Below are 20,856 nucleotides of genomic sequence, written 5' to 3'. Positions count from 1 at the left end.
CGCAAGGGCATCAAGTAATTCAGTGGTAAGTACCGATTTTTGCGACAAATGCACAGAAATTCTTAGAATTTGCTTGTAATGTCAATTCTGTGATTATTTCGTCAAATTGGAGCCTTTCACCGAGATTTCTTGGAGCCTTTGGACATATTCTGTTGTAACCTATCAGGCTGAGCACGAAAATGACAAAGACAATCAACAGAGAGGCTGGCAAGTACCGGATTTGGCGACAAAACCCCGTTTTTGGCTCAATTTCCAAAGAAAACGTCAAAATTTGGGCCAAATGTGGGCAAATTCGAAGCTTTAACCAACTCCCATTGAATCCCTTGGCCATATTTTGATGTATCCTGTCAGGCTGAGCAAAAAAAAGCCCAAGGGCATCAAGCAATTCAGTGGTAAGTACCGATTTTTGCGACAAATGCACAGAAATGCTTAGAATTTGCTTGTAATGTCAGTTCCGTGATTATTTCGTCAAATTGGAGCCTTTCACCGAGATTTCTTGGAGCCTTTGGACATATTCTGTTGTAACCTATCAGGCTGAGCACGAAAATGACAAAGACAATCAACAGAGAGGCTGGCAAGTACCGGATTTGGCGACAAAACCCCATTTTTGGCTCAATTTCCATAGAAAACGTCGAAATTTGGGCCAAATGTGGCCAAATTCGAGGCTTTCACCGACTCCTCTTGGATCCCTTGGCCCTATTTTGTTGTATCCTGTCAGGCTGAGCACGAAAACGACAAAGACAGTCAACAGAGAGGCTGGCAAGTACCGGATTTGGCGACAAAACCCCGTTTTTGGCTCAATTTCCAAAGAAAACGTCAAAATTTGGGCCAAATGTGGGCAAATTCGAAGCTTTCACCGACTCCCATTGGATCCCTTGGCCATATTTTGTTGTATCCTGTCAGGCTGAGCAAAAAAATGCCCAAGGGGATCAAGCAATTTAGTGGTAAGTACCGATTTTTGCGACAAATGCACAGAAATGCTTAGAATTTGCTTGTAATGTCAATTCTGTGATTATTTCGTCAAATTGGAGCCTTTCACCGAGATTTCTTGGAGCCTTTGGACATATTCTGTTGTAACCTATCAGGCTGAGCACGAAAATGACAAAGACAATCAACAGAGAGGCTGGCAAGTACCGGATTTGGCGACAAAACCCCGTTTTTGGCTCAAATTCCATAGAAAACGTCGAAATTTGGGCCAAATGTGGCCAAATTCGAGGCTTTCACCGACTCCTCTTGGATCCCTTGGTCCTATTTTGTTGTATCCTGTCAGGCTGAGCACGAAAACGACAAAGACAGTCAACAGAGAGGCTGGCAAGTACCGGATTTGGCGACAAAACCCCGTTTTTGGCTCAATTTCCAAAGAAAACGTCAAAATTTGGGCCAAATGTGGCCAAATTCGAAGCTTTCACCGACTCCCATTGGATCCCTTGGCCATATTTTGTTGTATCCTGTCAGGCTGAGCAAAAAAATGCCCAAGGGGATCAAGCAATTTAGTGGTAAGTACCGATTTTTGCGACAAATGCACAGAAATGCTTAGAATTTGCTTGTAATGTCAATTCTGTGATTATTTCGTCAAATTGGAGCCTTTCACCGAGATTTCTTGGAGCCTTTGGACATATTCTGTTGTAACCTATCAGGCTGAGCACGAAAATGACAAAGACAATCAACAGAGAGGCTGGCAAGTACCGGATTTGGCGACAAAACCCCGTTTTTGGCTCAATTTCCAAAGAAAACGTCAAAATTTGGGCCAAATGTGAGCAAATTCGAAGCTTTAACCGACTCCCATTGAATCCCTTGGCCATATTTTGATGTATCCTGTCAGGCTGAGCAAAAAAATGCCCAAGGGGATCAAGCAATTCAGTGGTAAGTACCGATTTTTGCGACAAATGCACAGAAATGCTTAGAATTTGCTTGTAATGTCAGTTCCGTGATTATTTCGTCAAATTGGAGCCTTTCACCGAGATTTCTTGGAGCCTTTGGACATATTCTGTTGTAACCTATCAGGCTGAGCACGAAAATGACAAAGACAATCAACAGAGAGGCTGGCAAGTACCGGATTTGGCGACAAAACCCCATTTTTGGCTCAATTTCCATAGAAAACGTCGAAATTTGGGCCAAATGTGGCCAAATTCGAGGCTTTCACCGACTCCTCTTGGATCCCTTTACCCTTTTTTGTTGTATCCTGTCAGGCTGAGCACGAAAACGGCAAAGACAGTCAACAGAGAGGCTGGCAAGTACCGGATTTGGCGACAAAACCCCGTTTTTGGCTCAATTTCCATAGAAAACGTCGAAATTTGGGCCAAATGTGGCCAAATTCGAAGCTTTCACCAACTCCCATTGGATCCCTTGGCCATATTTTGTTGTATCCTGTCAGGCTGAGCAAAAAAATGCGCAAGGGCATCAAGTAATTCAGTGGTAAGTACCGATTTTTGCGACAAATGCACAGAAATTCTTAGAATTTGCTTGTAATGTCAATTCTGTGATTATTTCGTCAAATTGGAGCCTTTCACCGAGATTTCTTGGAGCCTTTGGACATATTCTGTTGTAACCTATCAGGCTGAGCACGAAAATGACAAAGACAATCAACAGAGAGGCTGGCAAGTACCGGATTTGGCGACAAAACCCCGTTTTTGGTTCAATTTCCATAGAAAAGGTCGAAATTTGGGCCTAATGTGGCCAAATTCGAGGCTTTCACCGACTCCCATTGGATCCCTTGGCCATATTTTGTTGTATCCTGTCACGCTGAGCAAAAAAATGCCCAAGGGCATCAAGCAATTCAGTGGTAAGTACCGATTTTTGCGACAAATGCACAGAAATGCTTAGAATTTGCTTGTAATGTCAATTCTGTGATTATTTCGTCAAATTGGAGCCTTTCACCGAGATTTCTTGGAGCCTTTGGACATATTCTGTTGTAACCTATCAGGCTGAGCACGAAAATGACAAAGACAGTTAACAGAGAGGCTGGCAAGTACCGGATTTGGCGACAAAACCCCGTTTTTTGCTCAATTTCCATAGAAAACGTCGAAATTTGGGCCAAATGTGGCCAAATTCGAGGCTTTCACCAACTCCTCTTGGATCCCTTGGCCCTATTTTGTTGTATCCTGTCAGGCTGAGCACGAAAACGACAAAGACAGTCAACAGAGAGGCTGGCAAGTACCGGATTTGGCGACAAAACCCCGTTTTTGGCTCAATTTCCATAGAAAACGTCAAAATTTGGGCCAAATGTGGGCAAATTCGAATCTTTCACCAACTCCCATTGGATCCCTTGGCCATATTTTGTTGTATCCTGTCAGGCTGAGCAAAAAAATGCCCAAGGGGATCAAGCAATTCAGTGGTAAGTACCGATTTTTGCGACAAATGCACAGAAATGCTTAGAATTTGCTTGTAATGTCAATTCTGTGATTATTTCGTCAAACTGGAGCCTTTCACCGAGATTTCTTGGAGCCTTTGGACATATTCTGTTGTAACCTATCAGGCTGAGCACGAAAATGACAAAGACAATCAACAGAGAGGCTGGCAAGTACCGGATTTGGCGACAAAACCCCATTTTTGGCTCAATTTCCATAGAAAACGTCGAAATTTGGGCCAAATGTGGCCAAATTCGAAGCTTTCACCAACTCCCATTGGATCCCTTGGCCCTATTTTGTTGTATCCTGTCAGGCTGAGCACGAAAACGACAAAGACAGTCAACAGAGAGGCTGGCAAGTACCGGATTTGGCGACAAATCCCCGTTTTTGGCTCAATTTCCATAGAAAACGTCGAAATTTGGACCAAATGTGGCCAAATTCGAGGCTTTCACCGACTCCTCTTGGATCCCTTGGCCCTATTTTGTTGTATCCTGTCAGGCTGAGCACGAAAACGACAAAGACAGTCAACAGAGAGGCTGGCAAGTACCGGATTTGGCGACAAAACCCCGTTTTTGGCACAATTTCCATAGAAAACGTCGAAATTTGGGCCAAATGTGGCCAAAATCGAGGCTTTCACCTTTTCCTCTTGCATCCCTAGGCCCTATTTTGTTGTATCTTGTGAGGCTGAGCACGAAAACGACAAAGACAGTCAACAGAGAGGCTGGCAAGTACCGGATTTGGCGACAAAACCCCGTTTTTGGCTCAATTTCCAAAGAAAACGTCAAAATTTGGGCCAAATGTGGCCAAATTCGAAGCTTTCACCGACTCCCATTGGATCCCTTGGCCATATTTTGTTGTATCCTGTCAGGCTGAGCAAAAAAATGCCCAAGGGGATCAAGCAATTCAGTGGTAAGTACCGATTTTTGCGACAAATGCACAGAAATGCTTAGAATTTGCTTGTAATACCAGTTCCGTGATTATTTCGTCAAATTGGAGCCTTTCACCGAGATTTCTTGGAGCCTTTGGACATATTCTGTTGTAACCTATCAGGCTGAGCACGAAAATGACAAAGACAATCAACAGAGAGGCTGGCAAGTACCGGATTTGGCGACAAAACCCCGTTTTTGGCTCAATTTCTATAGAAAACGTCGAAATTTGGGCCAAATGTGGCCAAATTCGAGGCTTTCACCGACTCCCATTGGATCCCTTGGCCCTATTTTGTTGTATCCTGTCAGGCTGAGCACGAAAACGACAAAGACAGTCAACAGAGAGGCTGGCAAGTACCGGATTTGGCGACAAAACCCCGTTTTTGGCTCAATTTCCATAGAAAACGTCGAAATTTGGGCCAAATGTGGCCAAATTCGAAGCTTTCACCGACTCCCATTGGATCCCTTGGCCATATTTTGTTGTATCCTGTCAGGCTGAGCAAAAAAATGCGCAAGGGCATCAAGTAATTCAGTGGTAAGTACCGATTTCTGCGACAAATGCACAGAAATTCTTAGAATTTGCTTGTAATGTCAATTCCGTGATTATTTCGTCAAATTGGAGCCTTTCACCGAGATTTCTTGGAGCCTTTGGACATATTCTGTTGTAACCTATCAGGCTGAGCACGAAAATGACAAAGACAATCAACAGAGAGGCTGGCAAGTACCGGATTTGGCGACAAAACCCCGTTTTTGGTTCAATTTCCATAGAAAACGTCGATATTTGGCCCTAATGTGGCCAAATTCGAGGCTTTCACCGACTCCCATTGGATCCCTTGGCCATATTTTGTTGTATCCTGTCAGGCTGAGCAAAAAAATGCCCAAGGGCATCAAGCAATTCAGTGGTAAGTACCGATTTTTGCGACAAATGCACAGAAATGCTTAGAATTTGCTTGTAATGTCAATTCTGTGATTATTTCGTCAAATTGGAGCCTTTCACCGAGATTTCTTGGAGCCTTTGGACATATTCTGTTGTAACCTATCAGGCTGAGCACGAAAATGACAAAGACAGTCAACAGAGAGGCTGGCAAGTACCGGATTTGGCGACAAAACCCCGTTTTTTGCTCAATTTCCATAGAAAACGTCAAAATTTGGGCCAAATGTGGCCAAATTCGAGGCTTTCACCAACTCCTCTTGGATCCCTTGGCCCTATTTTGTTGTATCCTGTCAGGCTGAGCACGAAAACGACAAAGACAGTCAACAGAGAGGCTGGCAAGTACCGGATTTGGCGACAAAACCCCGTTTTTGGCTCAATTTCCAAAGAAAACGTCAAAATTTGGGCAAAATGTGGGCAAATTCGAAGCTTTCACCGACTCCCATTGGATCCCTTGGCCATATTTTGTTGTATCCTGTCAGGCTGAGCAAAAAAATGCCCAAGGGGATCAAGCAATTTAGTGGTAAGTACCGATTTTTGCGACAAATGCACAGAAATGCTTAGAATTTGCTTGTAATGTCAATTCTGTGATTATTTCGTCAAATTGGAGCCTTTCACCGAGATTTCTTGGAGCCTTTGGACATATTCTGTTGTAACCTATCAGGCTGAGCACGAAAATGACAAAGACAATCAACAGAGAGGCTGGCAAGTACCGGATTTGGCGACAAAACCCCGTTTTTGGCTCAATTTCCATAGAAAACGTCGAAATTTGGGCCAAATGTGGCCAAATTCGAGGCTTTCACCGACTCCTCTTGGATCCCTTGGTCCTATTTTGTTGTATCCTGTCAGGCTGAGCACGAAAACGACAAAGACAGTCAACAGAGAGGCTGGCAAGTACCGGATTTGGCGACAAAACCCCGTTTTTGGCTCAATTTCCAAAGAAAACGTCAAAATTTGGGCCAAATGTGGCCAAATTCGAAGCTTTCACCGACTCCCATTGGATCCCTTGGCCATATTTTGTTGTATCCTGTCAGGCTGAGCAAAAAAATGCCCAAGGGGATCAAGCAATTTAGTGGTAAGTACCGATTTTTGCGACAAATGCACAGAAATGCTTAGAATTTGCTTGTAATGTCAATTCTGTGATTATTTCGTCAAATTGGAGCCTTTCACCGAGATTTCTTGGAGCCTTTGGACATATTCTGTTGTAACCTATCAGGCTGAGCACGAAAATGACAAAGACAATCAACAGAGAGGCTGGCAAGTACCGGATTTGGCGACAAAACCCCGTTTTTGGCTCAATTTCCAAAGAAAACGTCAAAATTTGGGCCAAATGTGGGCAAATTCGAAGCTTTAACCGACTCCCATTGAATCCCTTGGCCATATTTTGATGTATCCTGTCAGGCTGAGCAAAAAAATGCCCAAGGGCATCAAGCAATTCAGTGGTAAGTACCGATTTTTGCGACAAATGCACAGAAATGCTTAGAATTTGCTTGTAATGTCAGTTCCGTGATTATTTCGTCAAATTGGAGCCTTTCACCGAGATTTCTTGGAGCCTTTGGACATATTCTGTTGTAACCTATCATACTGAGCACGAAAATGACAAAGACAGTCAACAGAGAGGCTGGCAAGTACCGGATTTGGCGACAAAACCCCATTTTTGGCTCAATTTCCATAGAAAACGTCGAAATTTGGGCCAAATGTGGCCAAATTCGAGGCTTTCACCGACTCCTCTTGGATCCCTTGGCCCTATTTTGTTGTATCCTGTCAGGCTGAGCACGAAAACGACAAAGACAGTCAACAGAGAGGCTGGCAAGTACCGGATTTGGCGACAAAACCCCGTTTTTGGCTCAATTTCCATAGAAAACGTCAAAATTTGGGCCAAATGTGGGCAAATTCGAAGCTTTCACCAACTCCCATTGGATCCCTTGGCCATATTTTGTTGTATCCTGTCAGGCTGAGCAAAAAAATGCGCAAGGGCATCAAGTAATTCAGTGGTAAGTACCGATTTTTGCGACAAATGCACAGAAATTCTTAGAATTTGCTTGTAATGTCAATTCCGTGATTATTTCGTCAAATTGGAGCCTTTCACCGAGATTTCTTGGAGCCTTTGGACATATTCTGTTGTAACCTATCAGGCTGAGCACGAAAATGACAAAGACAATCAACAGAGAGGCTGGCAAGTACCGGATTTGGCGACAAAACCCCGTTTTTGGCTCAATTTCCATAGAAAACGTCGAAATTTGGGCCAAATGTGGCCAAATTCGAGGCTTTCACCGACTCCCATTGGATCCCTTGGCCCTATTTTGTTGTATCCTGTCAGGCTGAGCACGAAAACGACAAAGACAGTCAACAGAGAGGCTGGCAAGTACCGGATTTGGCGACAAATCCCCGTTTTTGGCTCAATTTCCATAGAAAACGTCGAAATTTGGACCAAATGTGGCCAAATTCGAGGCTTTCACCGACTCCTCTTGGATCCCTTGGCCCTATTTTGTTGTATCCAGTCAGGCTGAGCACGAAAACGACAAAGACAGTCAACAGAGAGGCTGGCAAGTACCGGATTTGGCGACAAAACCCCGTTTTTGGCACAATTTCCATAGAAAACGTCGAAATTTGGGCCAAATGTGGCCAAAATCGAGGCTTTCACCTTTTCCTCTTGCATCCCTAGGCCCTATTTTGTTGTATCCTGTGAGGCTGAGCACGAAAACGACAAAGACAGTCAACAGAGAGGCTGGCAAGTACCGGATTTGGCGACAAAACCCCGTTTTTGGCACAATTTCCATAGAAAACGTCGAAATTTGGGCCAAATGTGGCCAAAATCGAGGCTTTCACCTTTTCCTCTTGCATCCCTAGGCCCTATTTTGTTGTATCCTGTGAGGCTGAGCACGAAAACGACAAAGACAGTCAACAGAGAGGCTGGCAAGTACCGGATTTGGCGACAAAACCCCGTTTTTGGCTCAATTTCCAAAGAAAACGTCAAAATTTGGGCCAAATGTGGCCAAATTCGAAGCTTTCACCAACTCCCATTGGATCCCTTGGCCATATTTTGTTGTATCCTGTCAGGCTGAGCAAAAAAATGCGCAAGGGCATCAAGTAATTCAGTGGTAAGTACCGATTTTTGCGACAAATGCACAGAAATTCTTAGAATTTGCTTGTAATGTCAATTCCGTGATTATTTCGTCAAATTGGAGCCTTTCACCGAGATTTCTTGGAGCCTTTGGACATATTCTGTTGTAACCTATCAGGCTGAGCACGAAAATGACAAAGACAATCAACAGAGAGGCTGGCAAGTACCGGATTTGGCGACAAAACCCCGTTTTTGGCTCAATTTCCATAGAAAACGTCGAAATTTGGGCCAAATGTGGCCAAATTCGAGGCTTTCACCGACTCCCATTGGATCCCTTGGCCCTATTTTGTTGTATCCTGTCAGGCTGAGCACGAAAACGACAAAGACAGTCAACAGAGAGGCTGGCAAGTACCGGATTTGGCGACAAATCCCCGTTTTTGGCTCAATTTCCATAGAAAACGTCGAAATTTGGACCAAATGTGGCCAAATTCGAGGCTTTCACCGACTCCTCTTGGATCCCTTGGCCCTATTTTGTTGTATCCAGTCAGGCTGAGCACGAAAACGACAAAGACAGTCAACAGAGAGGCTGGCAAGTACCGGATTTGGCGACAAAACCCCGTTTTTGGCACAATTTCCATAGAAAACGTCGAAATTTGGGCCAAATGTGGCCAAAATCGAGGCTTTCACCTTTTCCTCTTGCATCCCTAGGCCCTATTTTGTTGTATCCTGTGAGGCTGAGCACGAAAACGACAAAGACAGTCAACAGAGAGGCTGGCAAGTACCGGATTTGGCGACAAAACCCCGTTTTTGGCACAATTTCCATAGAAAACGTCGAAATTTGGGCCAAATGTGGCCAAAATCGAGGCTTTCACCTTTTCCTCTTGCATCCCTAGGCCCTATTTTGTTGTATCCTGTGAGGCTGAGCACGAAAACGACAAAGACAGTCAACAGAGAGGCTGGCAAGTACCGGATTTGGCGACAAAACCCCGTTTTTGGCACAATTTCCATAGAAAACGTCGAAATTTGGGCCAAATGTGGCCAAAATCGAGGCTTTCACCTTTTCCTCTTGCATCCCTAGGCCCTATTTTGTTGTATCCTGTGAGGCTGAGCACGAAAACGACAAAGACAGTCAACAGAGAGGCTGGCAAGTACCGGATTTGGCGACAAAACCCCGTTTTTGGCTCAATTTCCAAAGAAAACGTCAAAATTTGGGCCAAATGTGGCCAAATTCGAAGCTTTCACCAACTCCCATTGGATCCCTTGGCCATATTTTGTTGTATCCTGTCAGGCTGAGCAAAAAAATGCGCAAGGGCATCAAGTAATTCAGTGGTAAGTACCGATTTTTGCGACAAATGCACAGAAATTCTTAGAATTTGCTTGTAATGTCAATTCCGTGATTATTTCGTCAAATTGGAGCCTTTCACCGAGATTTCTTGGAGCCTTTGGACATATTCTGTTGTAACCTATCAGGCTGAGCACGAAAATGACAAAGACAATCAACAGAGAGGCTGGCAAGTACCGGATTTGGCGACAAAACCCCGTTTTTGGCTCAATTTCCATAGAAAACGTCGAAATTTGGGCCAAATGTGGCCAAATTCGAGGCTTTCACCGACTCCCATTGGATCCCTTGGCCCTATTTTGTTGTATCCTGTCAGGCTGAGCACGAAAACGACAAAGACAGTCAACAGAGAGGCTGGCAAGTACCGGATTTGGCGACAAATCCCCGTTTTTGGCTCAATTTCCATAGAAAACGTCGAAATTTGGACCAAATGTGGCCAAATTCGAGGCTTTCACCGACTCCTCTTGGATCCCTTGGCCCTATTTTGTTGTATCCAGTCAGGCTGAGCACGAAAACGACAAAGACAGTCAACAGAGAGGCTGGCAAGTACCGGATTTGGCGACAAAACCCCGTTTTTGGCACAATTTCCATAGAAAACGTCGAAATTTGGGCCAAATGTGGCCAAAATCGAGGCTTTCACCTTTTCCTCTTGCATCCCTAGGCCCTATTTTGTTGTATCCTGTGAGGCTGAGCACGAAAACGACAAAGACAGTCAACAGAGAGGCTGGCAAGTACCGGATTTGGCGACAAAACCCCGTTTTTGGCACAATTTCCATAGAAAACGTCGAAATTTGGGCCAAATGTGGCCAAAATCGAGGCTTTCACCTTTTCCTCTTGCATCCCTAGGCCCTATTTTGTTGTATCCTGTGAGGCTGAGCACGAAAACGACAAAGACAGTCAACAGAGAGGCTGGCAAGTACCGGATTTGGCGACAAAACCCCGTTTTTGGCTCAATTTCCAAAGAAAACGTCAAAATTTGGGCCAAATGTGGCCAAATTCGAAGCTTTCACCGACTCCCATTGGATCCCTTGGCCATATTTTGTTGTATCCTGTCAGGCTGAGCAAAAAAATGCCCAAGGGGATCAAGCAATTCAGTGGTAAGTACCGATTTTTGCGACAAATGCACAGAAATGCTTAGAATTTGCTTGTAATGTCAGTTCCGTGATTATTTCGTCAAATTGGAGCCTTTCACCGAGATTTCTTGGAGCCTTTGGACATATTCTGTTGTAACCTATCAGGCTGAGCACGAAAATGACAAAGACAATCAACAGAGAGGCTGGCAAGTACCGGATTTGGCGACAAAACCCCGTTTTTGGCTCAATTTCCATAGAAAACGTCGAAATTTGGGCCAAATGTGGCCAAATTCGAGGCTTTCACCGACTCCCATTGGATCCCTTGGCCCTATTTTGTTGTATCCTGTCAGGCTGAGCACGAAAACGACAAAGACAGTCAACAGAGAGGCTGGCAAGTACCGGATTTGGCGACAAAACCCCGTTTTTGGCTCAATTTCCATAGAAAACGTCGAAATTTGGGCCAAATGTGGCCAAATTCGAAGCTTTCACCGACTCCCATTGGATCCCTTGGCCATATTTTGTTGTATCCTGTCAGGCTGAGCAAAAAAATGCGCAAGGGCATCAAGTAATTCAGTGGTAAGTACCGATTTTTGCGACAAATGCACAGAAATGCTTAGAATTTGCTTGTAATGTCAATTCTGTGATTATTTCGTCAAATTGGAGCCTTTCACCGAGATTTCTTGGAGCCTTTGGACATATTCTGTTGTAACCTATCAGGCTGAGCACGAAAATGACAAAGACAATCAACAGAGAGGCTGGCAAGTACCGGATTTGGCGACAAAACCCCGTTTTTGGTTCAATTTCCATAGAAAAGGTCGAAATTTGGGCCTAATGTGGCCAAATTCGAGGCTTTCACCGACTCCCATTGGATCCCTTGGCCATATTTTGTTGTATCCTGTCAGGCTGAGCAAAAAAATGCTCAAGGGCATCAAGCAATTCAGTGGTAAGTACCGATTTTTGCGACAAATGCACAGAAATGCTTAGAATTTGCTTGTAATGTCAATTCTGTGATTATTTCGTCAAATTGGAGCCTTTCACCGAGATTTCTTGGAGCCTTTGGACATATTCTGTTGTAACCTATCAGGCTGAGCACGAAAATGACAAAGACAGTCAACAGAGAGGCTGGCAAGTACCGGATTTGGCGACAAAACCCCGTTTTTTGCTCAATTTCCATAGAAAACGTCGAAATTTGGGCCAAATGTGGCCAAATTCGAGGCTTTCACCAACTCCTCTTGGGTCCCTTGGCCCTATTTTGTTGTATCCTGTCAGGCTGAGCACGAAAACGACAAAGACAGTCAACAGAGAGGCTGGCAAGTACCGGATTTGGCGACAAAACCCCGTTTTTGGCTCAATTTCCAAAGAAAACGTCAAAATTTGGGCCAAATGTGGGCAAATTCGAAGCTTTCACCGACTCCCATTGGATCCCTTGGCCATATTTTGTTGTATCCTGTCAGGCTGAGCAAAAAAATGCCCAAGGGGATCAAGCAATTCAGTGGTAAGTACCGATTTTTGCGACAAATGCACAGAAATGCTTAGAATTTGCTTGTAATGTCAATTCTGTGATTATTTCGTCAAATTGGAGCCTTTCACCGAGATTTCTTGGAGCCTTTGGACATATTCTGTTGTAACCTATCAGGCTGAGCACGAAAATGACAAAGACAATCAACAGAGAGGCTGGCAAGTACCGGATTTGGCGACAAAACCCCATTTTTGGCTCAATTTCCATAGAAAACGTCGAAATTTGGGCCAAATGTGGCCAAATTCGAAGCTTTCACCAACTCCCATTGGATCCCTTGGCCATATTTTGTTGTATCCTGTCAGGCTGAGCAAAAAAATGCCCAAGGGCATCAAGCAATTCAGTGGTAAGTACCGATTTTTGCGACAAATGCACAGAAATGCTTAGAATTTGCTTGTAATGTCAATTCTGTGATTATTTCGTCAAATTGGAGCCTTTCACCGAGATTTCTTGGAGCCTTTGGACATATTCTGTTGTAACCTATCAGGCTGAGCACGAAAATGACAAAGACAGTCAACAGAGAGGCTGGCAAGTACCGGATTTGGCGACAAAACCCCGTTTTTTGCTCAATTTCCATAGAAAACGTCGAAATTTGGGCCAAATGTGGCCAAATTCGAGGCTTTCACCAACTCCTCTTGGATCCCTTGGCCCTATTTTGTTGTATCCTGTCAGGCTGAGCACGAAAACGACAAAGACAGTCAACAGAGAGGCTGGCAAGTACCGGATTTGGCGACAAAACCCCGTTTTTGGCTCAATTTCCAAAGAAAACGTCAAAATTTGGGCCAAATGTGGGCAAATTCGAAGCTTTCACCGACTCCCATTGGATCCCTTGGCCATATTTTGTTGTATCCTGTCAGGCTGAGCAAAAAAATGCCCAAGGGGATCAAGCAATTCAGTGGTAAGTACCGATTTTTGCGACAAATGCACAGAAATGCTTAGAATTTGCTTGTAATGTCAATTCTGTGATTATTTCGTCAAATTGGAGCCTTTCACCGAGATTTCTTGGAGCCTTTGGACATATTCTGTTGTAACCTATCAGGCTGAGCACGAAAATGACAAAGACAATCAACAGAGAGGCTGGCAAGTACCGGATTTGGCGACAAAACCCCGTTTTTGGCTCAATTTCCATAGAAAACGTCGAAATTTGGGCCAAATGTGGCCAAATTCGAGGCTTTCACCGACTCCTCTTGGATCCCTTGGTCCTATTTTGTTGTATCCTGTCAGGCTGAGCACGAAAACGACAAAGACAGTCAACAGAGAGGCTGGCAAGTACCGGATTTGGCGACAAAACCCCGTTTTTGGCTCAATTTCCATAGAAAACGTCAAAATTTGGGCCAAATGTGGGCAAATTCGAAGCTTTCACCAACTCCCATTGGATCCCTTGGCCATATTTTGTTGTATCCTGTCAGGCTGAGCAAAAAAATGCCCAAGGGGATCAAGCAATTCAGTGGTAAGTACCGATTTTTGCGACAAATGCACAGAAATGCTTAGAATTTGCTTGTAATGTCAATTCTGTGATTATTTCGTCAAATTGGAGCCTTTCACCGAGATTTCTTGGAGCCTTTGGACATATTCTGTTGTAACCTATCAGGCTGAGCACGAAAATGACAAAGACAATCAACAGAGAGGCTGGCAAGTACCGGATTTGGCGACAAAACCCCATTTTTGGCTCAATTTCCATAGAAAACGTCGAAATTTGGGCCAAATGTGGCCAAATTCGAAGCTTTCACCAACTCCCATTGGATCCCTTGGCCATATTTTGTTGTATCCTGTCAGGCTGAGCAAAAAAATGCCCAAGGGCATCAAGTAATTCAGTGGTAAGTACCGATTTTTGCGACAAATGCACAGAAATTCTTAGAATTTGCTTGTAATGTCAATTCCGTGATTATTTCGTCAAATTGGAGCCTTTCACCGAGATTTCTTGGAGCCTTTGGACATATTCTGTTGTAACCTATCAGGCTGAGCACGAAAATGACAAAGACAATCAACAGAGAGGCTGGCAAGTACCGGATTTGGCGACAAAACCCCGTTTTTGGCTCAATTTCCATAGAAAACGTCGAAATTTGGGCCAAATGTGGCCAAATTCGAGGCTTTCACCGACTCCTCTTGGATCCCTTGGCCCTATTTTGTTGTATCCTGTCAGGCTGAGCACGAAAACGACAAAGACAGTCAACAGAGAGGCTGGCAAGTACGAGATTTGGCGACAAATCCCCGTTTTTGGCTCAATTTCCATAGAAAACGTCGAAATTTGGACCAAATGTGGCCAAATTCGAGGCTTTCACCGACTCCTCTTGGATCCCTTGGCCCTATTTTGTTGTATCCAGTCAGGCTGAGCACGAAAACGACAAAGACAGTCAACAGAGAGGCTGGCAAGTACCGGATTTGGCGACAAAACCCCGTTTTTGGCACAATTTCCATAGAAAACGTCGAAATTTGGGCCAAATGTGGCCAAAATCGAGGCTTTCACCTTTTCCTCTTGCATCCCTAGGCCCTATTTTGTTGTATCCTGTGAGGCTGAGCACGAAAACGACAAAGACAGTCAACAGAGAGGCTGGCAAGTACCGGATTTGGCGACAAAACCCCGTTTTTGGCTCAATTTCCAAAGAAAACGTCAAAATTTGGGCCAAATGTGGCCAAATTCGAAGCTTTCACCGACTCCCATTGGATCCCTTGGCCATATTTTGTTGTATCCTGTCAGGCTGAGCAAAAAAATGCCCAAGGGGATCAAGCAATTCAGTGGTAAGTACCGATTTTTGCGACAAATGCACAGAAATGCTTAGAATTTGCTTGTAATGTCAGTTCCGTGATTATTTCGTCAAATTGGAGCCTTTCACCGAGATTTCTTGGAGCCTTTGGACATATTCTGTTGTAACCTATCAGGCTGAGCACGAAAATGACAAAGACAATCAACAGAGAGGCTGGCAAGTACCGGATTTGGCGACAAAACCCCGTTTTTGGCTCAATTTCCATAGAAAACGTCGAAATTTGGGCCAAATGTGGCCAAATTCGAGGCTTTCACCGACTCCCATTGGATCCCTTGGCCATATTTTGTTGTATCCTGTCAGGCTGAGCACGAAAACGACAAAGACAGTCAACAGAGAGGCTGGCAAGTACCGGATTTGGCGACAAAACCCCGTTTTTGGCTCAATTTCCATAGAAAACGTCGAAATTTGGGCCAAATGTGGCCAAATTCGAAGCTTTCACCGACTCCCATTGGATCCCTTGGCCATATTTTGTTGTATCCTGTCAGGCTGAGCAAAAAAATGCGCAAGGGCATCAAGTAATTCAGTGGTAAGTACCGATTTTTGCGACAAATGCACAGAAATTCTTAGAATTTGCTTGTAATGTCAATTCCGTGATTATTTCGTCAAATTGGAGCCTTTCACCGAGATTTCTTGGAGCCTTTGGACATATTCTGTTGTAACCTATCAGGCTGAGCACGAAAATGACAAAGACAATCAACAGAGAGGCTGGCAAGTACCGGATTTGGCGACAAAACCCCGTTTTTGGTTCAATTTCCATAGAAAAGGTCGAAATTTGGGCCTAATGTGGCCAAATTCGAGGCTTTCACCGACTCCCATTGGATCCCTTGGCCATATTTTGTTGTATCCTGTCAGGCTGAGCACGAAAACGACAAAGACAGTCAACAGAGAGGCTGGCAAGTACCGGATTTGGCGACAAAACCCCGTTTTTGGCTCAATTTCCATAGAAAACGTCGAAATTTGGGCCAAATGTGGCCAAATTCGAAGCTTTCACCAACTCCCATTGGATCCCTTGGCCATATTTTGTTGTATCCTGTCAGGCTGAGCAAAAAAATGCGCAAGGGCATCAAGTAATTCAGTGGTAAGTACCGATTTTTGCGACAAATGCACAGAAATTCTTAGAATTTGCTTGTAATGTCAATTCTGTGATTATTTCGTCAAATTGGAGCCTTTCACCGAGATTTCTTGGAGCCTTTGGACATATTCTGTTGTAACCTATCAGGCTGAGCACGAAAATGACAAAGACAATCAACAGAGAGGCTGGCAAGTACCGGATTTGGCGACAAAACCCCGTTTTTGGTTCAATTTCCATAGAAAAGGTCGAAATTTGGGCCTAATGTGGCCAAATTCGAGGCTTTCACCGACTCCCATTGGATCCCTTGGCCATATTTTGTTGTATCCTGTCAGGCTGAGCAAAAAAATGCCCAAGGGCATCAAGCAATTCAGTGGTAAGTACCGATTTTTGCGACAAATGCACAGAAATGCTTAGAATTTGCTTGTAATGTCAATTCTGTGATTATTTCGTCAAATTGGAGCCTTTCACCGAGATTTCTTGGAGCCTTTGGACATATTCTGTTGTAACCTATCAGGCTGAGCACGAAAATGACAAAGACAGTTAACAGAGAGGCTGGCAAATACCGGATTTGGCGACAAAACCCCGTTTTTTGCTCAATTTCCATAGAAAACGTCGAAATTTGGGCCAAATGTGGCCAAATTCGAGGCTTTCACCAACTCCTCTTGGATCCCTTGGCCCTATTTTGTTGTATCCTGTCAGGCTGAGCACGAAAACGACAAAGACAGTCAACAGAGAGGCTGGCAAGTACCGGATTTGGCGACAAAACCCCGCTTTTGGCACAATTTCCATAGAAAACGTCAAAATTTGGGCCAAATGTGGGCAAATTCGAAGCTTTCACCAACTCCCATTGGATCCCTTGGCCATATTTTGTTGTATCCTGTCAGGCTGAGCAAAAAAATGCCCAAGGGGATCAAGCAATTCAGTGGTAAGTACCGATTTTTGCGACAAATGCACAGAAATGCTTAGAATTTGCTTGTAATGTCAATTCTGTGATTATTTCGTCAAATTGGAGCCTTTCACCGAGATTTCTTGGAGCCTTTGGACATATTCTGTTGTAACCTATCAGGCTGAGCACGAAAATGACAAAGACAATCAACAGAGAGGCTGGCAAGTACCGGATTTGGCGACAAAACCCCATTTTTGGCTCAATTTCCATAGAAAACGTCGAAATTTGGGCCAAATGTGGCCAAATTCGAAGCTTTCACCAACTCCCATTGGATCCCTTGGCCATATTTTGTTGTATCCTGTCAGGCTGAGCAAAAAAATGCCCAAGGGCATCAAGTAATTCAGTGGTAAGTACCGATTTTTGCGACAAATGCACAGAAATTCTTAGAATTTGCTTGTAATGTCAATTCCGTGATTATTTCGTCAAATTGGAGCCTTTCACCGAGATTTCTTGGAGCCTTTGGACATATTCTGTTGTAACCTATCAGGCTGAGCACGAAAATGACAAAGACAATCAACAGAGAGGCTGGCAAGTACCGGATTTGGCGAAAAAACCCCGTTTTTGGCTCAATTTCCATAGAAAACGTCGAAATTTGGGCCAAATATGGCCAAATTCGAGGCTTTCACCGACTCCTCTTGGATCCCTTGGCCCTATTTTGTTGTATCCTGTCAGGCTGAGCACGAAAACGACAAAGACAGTCAACAGAGAGGCTGGCAAGTACCGGATTTGGCGACAAATCCCCGTTTTTGGCTCAATTTCCATAGAAAACGTCGAAATTTGGACCAAATGTGGCCAAATTCGAGGCTTTCACCGACTCCTCTTGGATCCCTTGGCCCTATTTTGTTGTATCCTGTCAGGCTGAGCACGAAAACGACAAAGACAGTCAACAGAGAGGCTGGCAAGTACCGGATTTGGCGACAAAACCCCGTTTTTGGCACAATTTCCATAGAAAACGTCGAACATTGGGCCAAATGTGGCCAAAATCGAGGCTTTCACCTTTTCCTCTTGCATCCCTAGGCCCTATTTTGTTGTATCCTGTGAGGCTGAGCACGAAAACGACAAAGACAGTCAACAGAGAGGCTGGCAAGTACCGGATTTGGCGACAAAACCCCGTTTTTGGCTCAATTTCCAAAGAAAACGTCAAAATTTGGGCCAAATGTGGCCAAATTCGAGGCTTTCACCGACTCCCATTGGATCCCTTGGCCATATTTTGTTGTATCCTGTCAGGCTGAGCAAAAAAATGCCCAAGGGGATCAAGCAATTCAGTGGTAAGTACCGATTTTTGCGACAAATGCACAGAAATTCTTAGAATTTGCTTGTAATGTCAATTCCGTGATTATTTCGTCAAATTGGAGCCTTTCACCGAGATTTCTTGGAGCCTTTGGACATATTCTGTTGTAACCTATCAGGCTGAGCACGAAAATGACAAAGACAATCAACAGAGAGGCTGGCAAGTACCGGATTTGGCGACAAAACCCCGTTTTTGGTTCAATTTCCATAGAAAAGGTCGAAATTTGGGCCTAATGTGGCCAAATTCGAGGCTTTCACCGACTCCCATTGGATCCCTTGGCCATATTTTGTTGTATCCTGTCAGGCTGAGCAAAAAAATGCCCAAGGGCATCAAGCAATTCAGTGGTAAGTACCGATTTTTGCGACAAATGCACAGAAATGCTTAGAATTTGCTTGTAATGTCAATTCTGTGATTATTTCGTCAAATTGGAGCCTTTCACCAAGATTTCTTGGAGCCTTTGGACATATTCTGTTGTAACCTATCAGGCTGAGCACGAAAATGACAAAGACAGTTAACAGAGAGGCTGGCAAGTACCGGATTTGGCGACAAAACCCCGTTTTTGGCTCAATTTCCATAGAAAACGTCGAAATTTGGGCCAAATGTGGCCAAATTCGACGCTTTCACCAACTCCTCTTGGATCCCTTGGCCCTATTTTGTTGCATCCTGTCAGGCTGAGCACGAAAACGACAAAGACAGTCAACAGAGAGGCTGGCAAGTACCGGATTTGGCGACAAAACCCCGTTTTTGGCTCAATTTCCATAGAAAACGTCAAAATTTGGGCCAAATGTGGGCAAATTCGAAGCTTTCACCAACTCCCATTGGATCCCTTGGCCATATTTTGTTGTATCCTGTCAGGCTGAGCAAAAAAATGCCCAAGGGGATCAAGCAATTCAGTGGTAAGTACCGATTTTTGCGACAAATGCACAGAAATGCTTAGAATTTGCTTGTAATGTCAATTCTGTGATTATTTCGTCAAATTGGAGCCTTTCACCGAGATTTCTTGGAGCCTTTGGACATATTCTGTTGTAACCTATCAGGCTGAGCACGAAAATGACAAAGACAATCAACAGAGAGGCTGGCAAGTACCGGATTTGGCGACAAAACCCCATTTTTGGCTCAATTTCCATAGAAAACGTCGAAATTTGGGCCAAATGTGGCCAAATTCGAAGCTTTCACCAACTCCCATTGGATCCCTTGGCCATATTTTGTTGTATCCTGTCAGGCTGAGCAAAAAAATGCCCAAGGGCATCAAGTAATTCAGTGGTAAGTACCGATTTTTGCGACAAATGCACAGAAATTCTTAGAATTTGCTTGTAATGTCAATTCCGTGATTATTTCGTCAAATTGGAGCCTTTCACCGAGATTTCTTGGAGCCTTTGGACATATTCTGTTGTAACCTATCAGGCTGAGCACGAAAATGACAAAGACAATCAACAGAGAGGCTGGCAAGTACCGGATTTGGCGACAAAACCCCGTTTTTGGCTCAATTTCCATAGAAAACGTCGAAATTTGGGCCAAATGTGGCCAAATTCGAGGCTTTCACCGAATCCTCTTGGATCCCTTGGCCCTATTTTGTTGTATCCTGTCAGGCTGAGCACGAAAACGACAAAGACAGTCAACAGAGAGGCTGGCAAGTACCGGATTTGGCGACAAATCCCCGTTTTTGGCTCAATTTCCATAGAAAACGTCGAAATTTGGACCAAATGTGGCCAAATTCGAGGCTTTCACCGACTCCTCTTGGATCCCTTGGCCCTATTTTGTTGTATCCTGTCAGGCTGAGCACGAAAACGACAAAGACAGTCAACAGAGAGGCTGGCAAGTACCGGATTTGGCGACAAAACCCCGTTTTTGGCTCAATTTCCAAAGAAAACGTCAAAATTTGGGCCAAATGTAGCCAAATTCGAAGCTTTCACCGACTCCCATTGGATCCCTTGGCCATATTTTGTTGTATCCTGTCAGGCTGAGCAAAAAAATGCCCAAGGGGATCAAGCAATTCAGTGGTAAGTACCGATTTTTGCGACAAATGCACAGAAATGCTTAGAATTTGCTTGTAATGTCAGTTCCGTGATTATTTCGTCAAATTGGAGCCTTTCACCGAGATTTCTTGGAGCCTTTGGACATATTCTGTTGTAACCTATCAGGCTGAGCACGAAAATGACAAAGACAATCAACAGAGAGGCTGGCAAGTACCGGATTTGGCGACAAAACCCCGTTTTTGGCTCAATTTCCATAGAAAACGTCGAAATTTGGGCCAAATGTGGCCAAATTCGAGGCTTTCACCGACTCCCATTGGATCCCTTGGCCCTATTTTGTTGTATCCTGTCAGGCTGAGCACGAAAACGACAAAGACAGTCAACAGAGAGGCTGGCAAGTACCGGATTTGGCGACAAAACCCCGTTTTTGGCTCAATTTCCATAGAAAACGTCGAAATTTGGGCCAAATGTGGCCAAATTCGAAGCTTTCACCGACTCCCATTGGATCCCTTGGCCATATTTTGTTGTATCCTGTCAGGCTGAGCAAAAAAATGCGCAAGGGCATCAAGTAATTCAGTGGTAAGTACCGATTTTTGCGACAAATGCACAGAAA

The sequence above is a fragment of the Hydra viridissima genome, unplaced genomic scaffold, assembly GCF_058129835.1.
Source record: "Hydra viridissima isolate aposymbiotic clone 2 unplaced genomic scaffold, HvirCarnegie_v1 scaffold_9, whole genome shotgun sequence".
In the NCBI taxonomy this organism is placed as follows: domain Eukaryota; kingdom Metazoa; phylum Cnidaria; class Hydrozoa; order Anthoathecata; family Hydridae; genus Hydra; species Hydra viridissima.
This window is presented reverse-complemented; position numbering follows the sequence as displayed.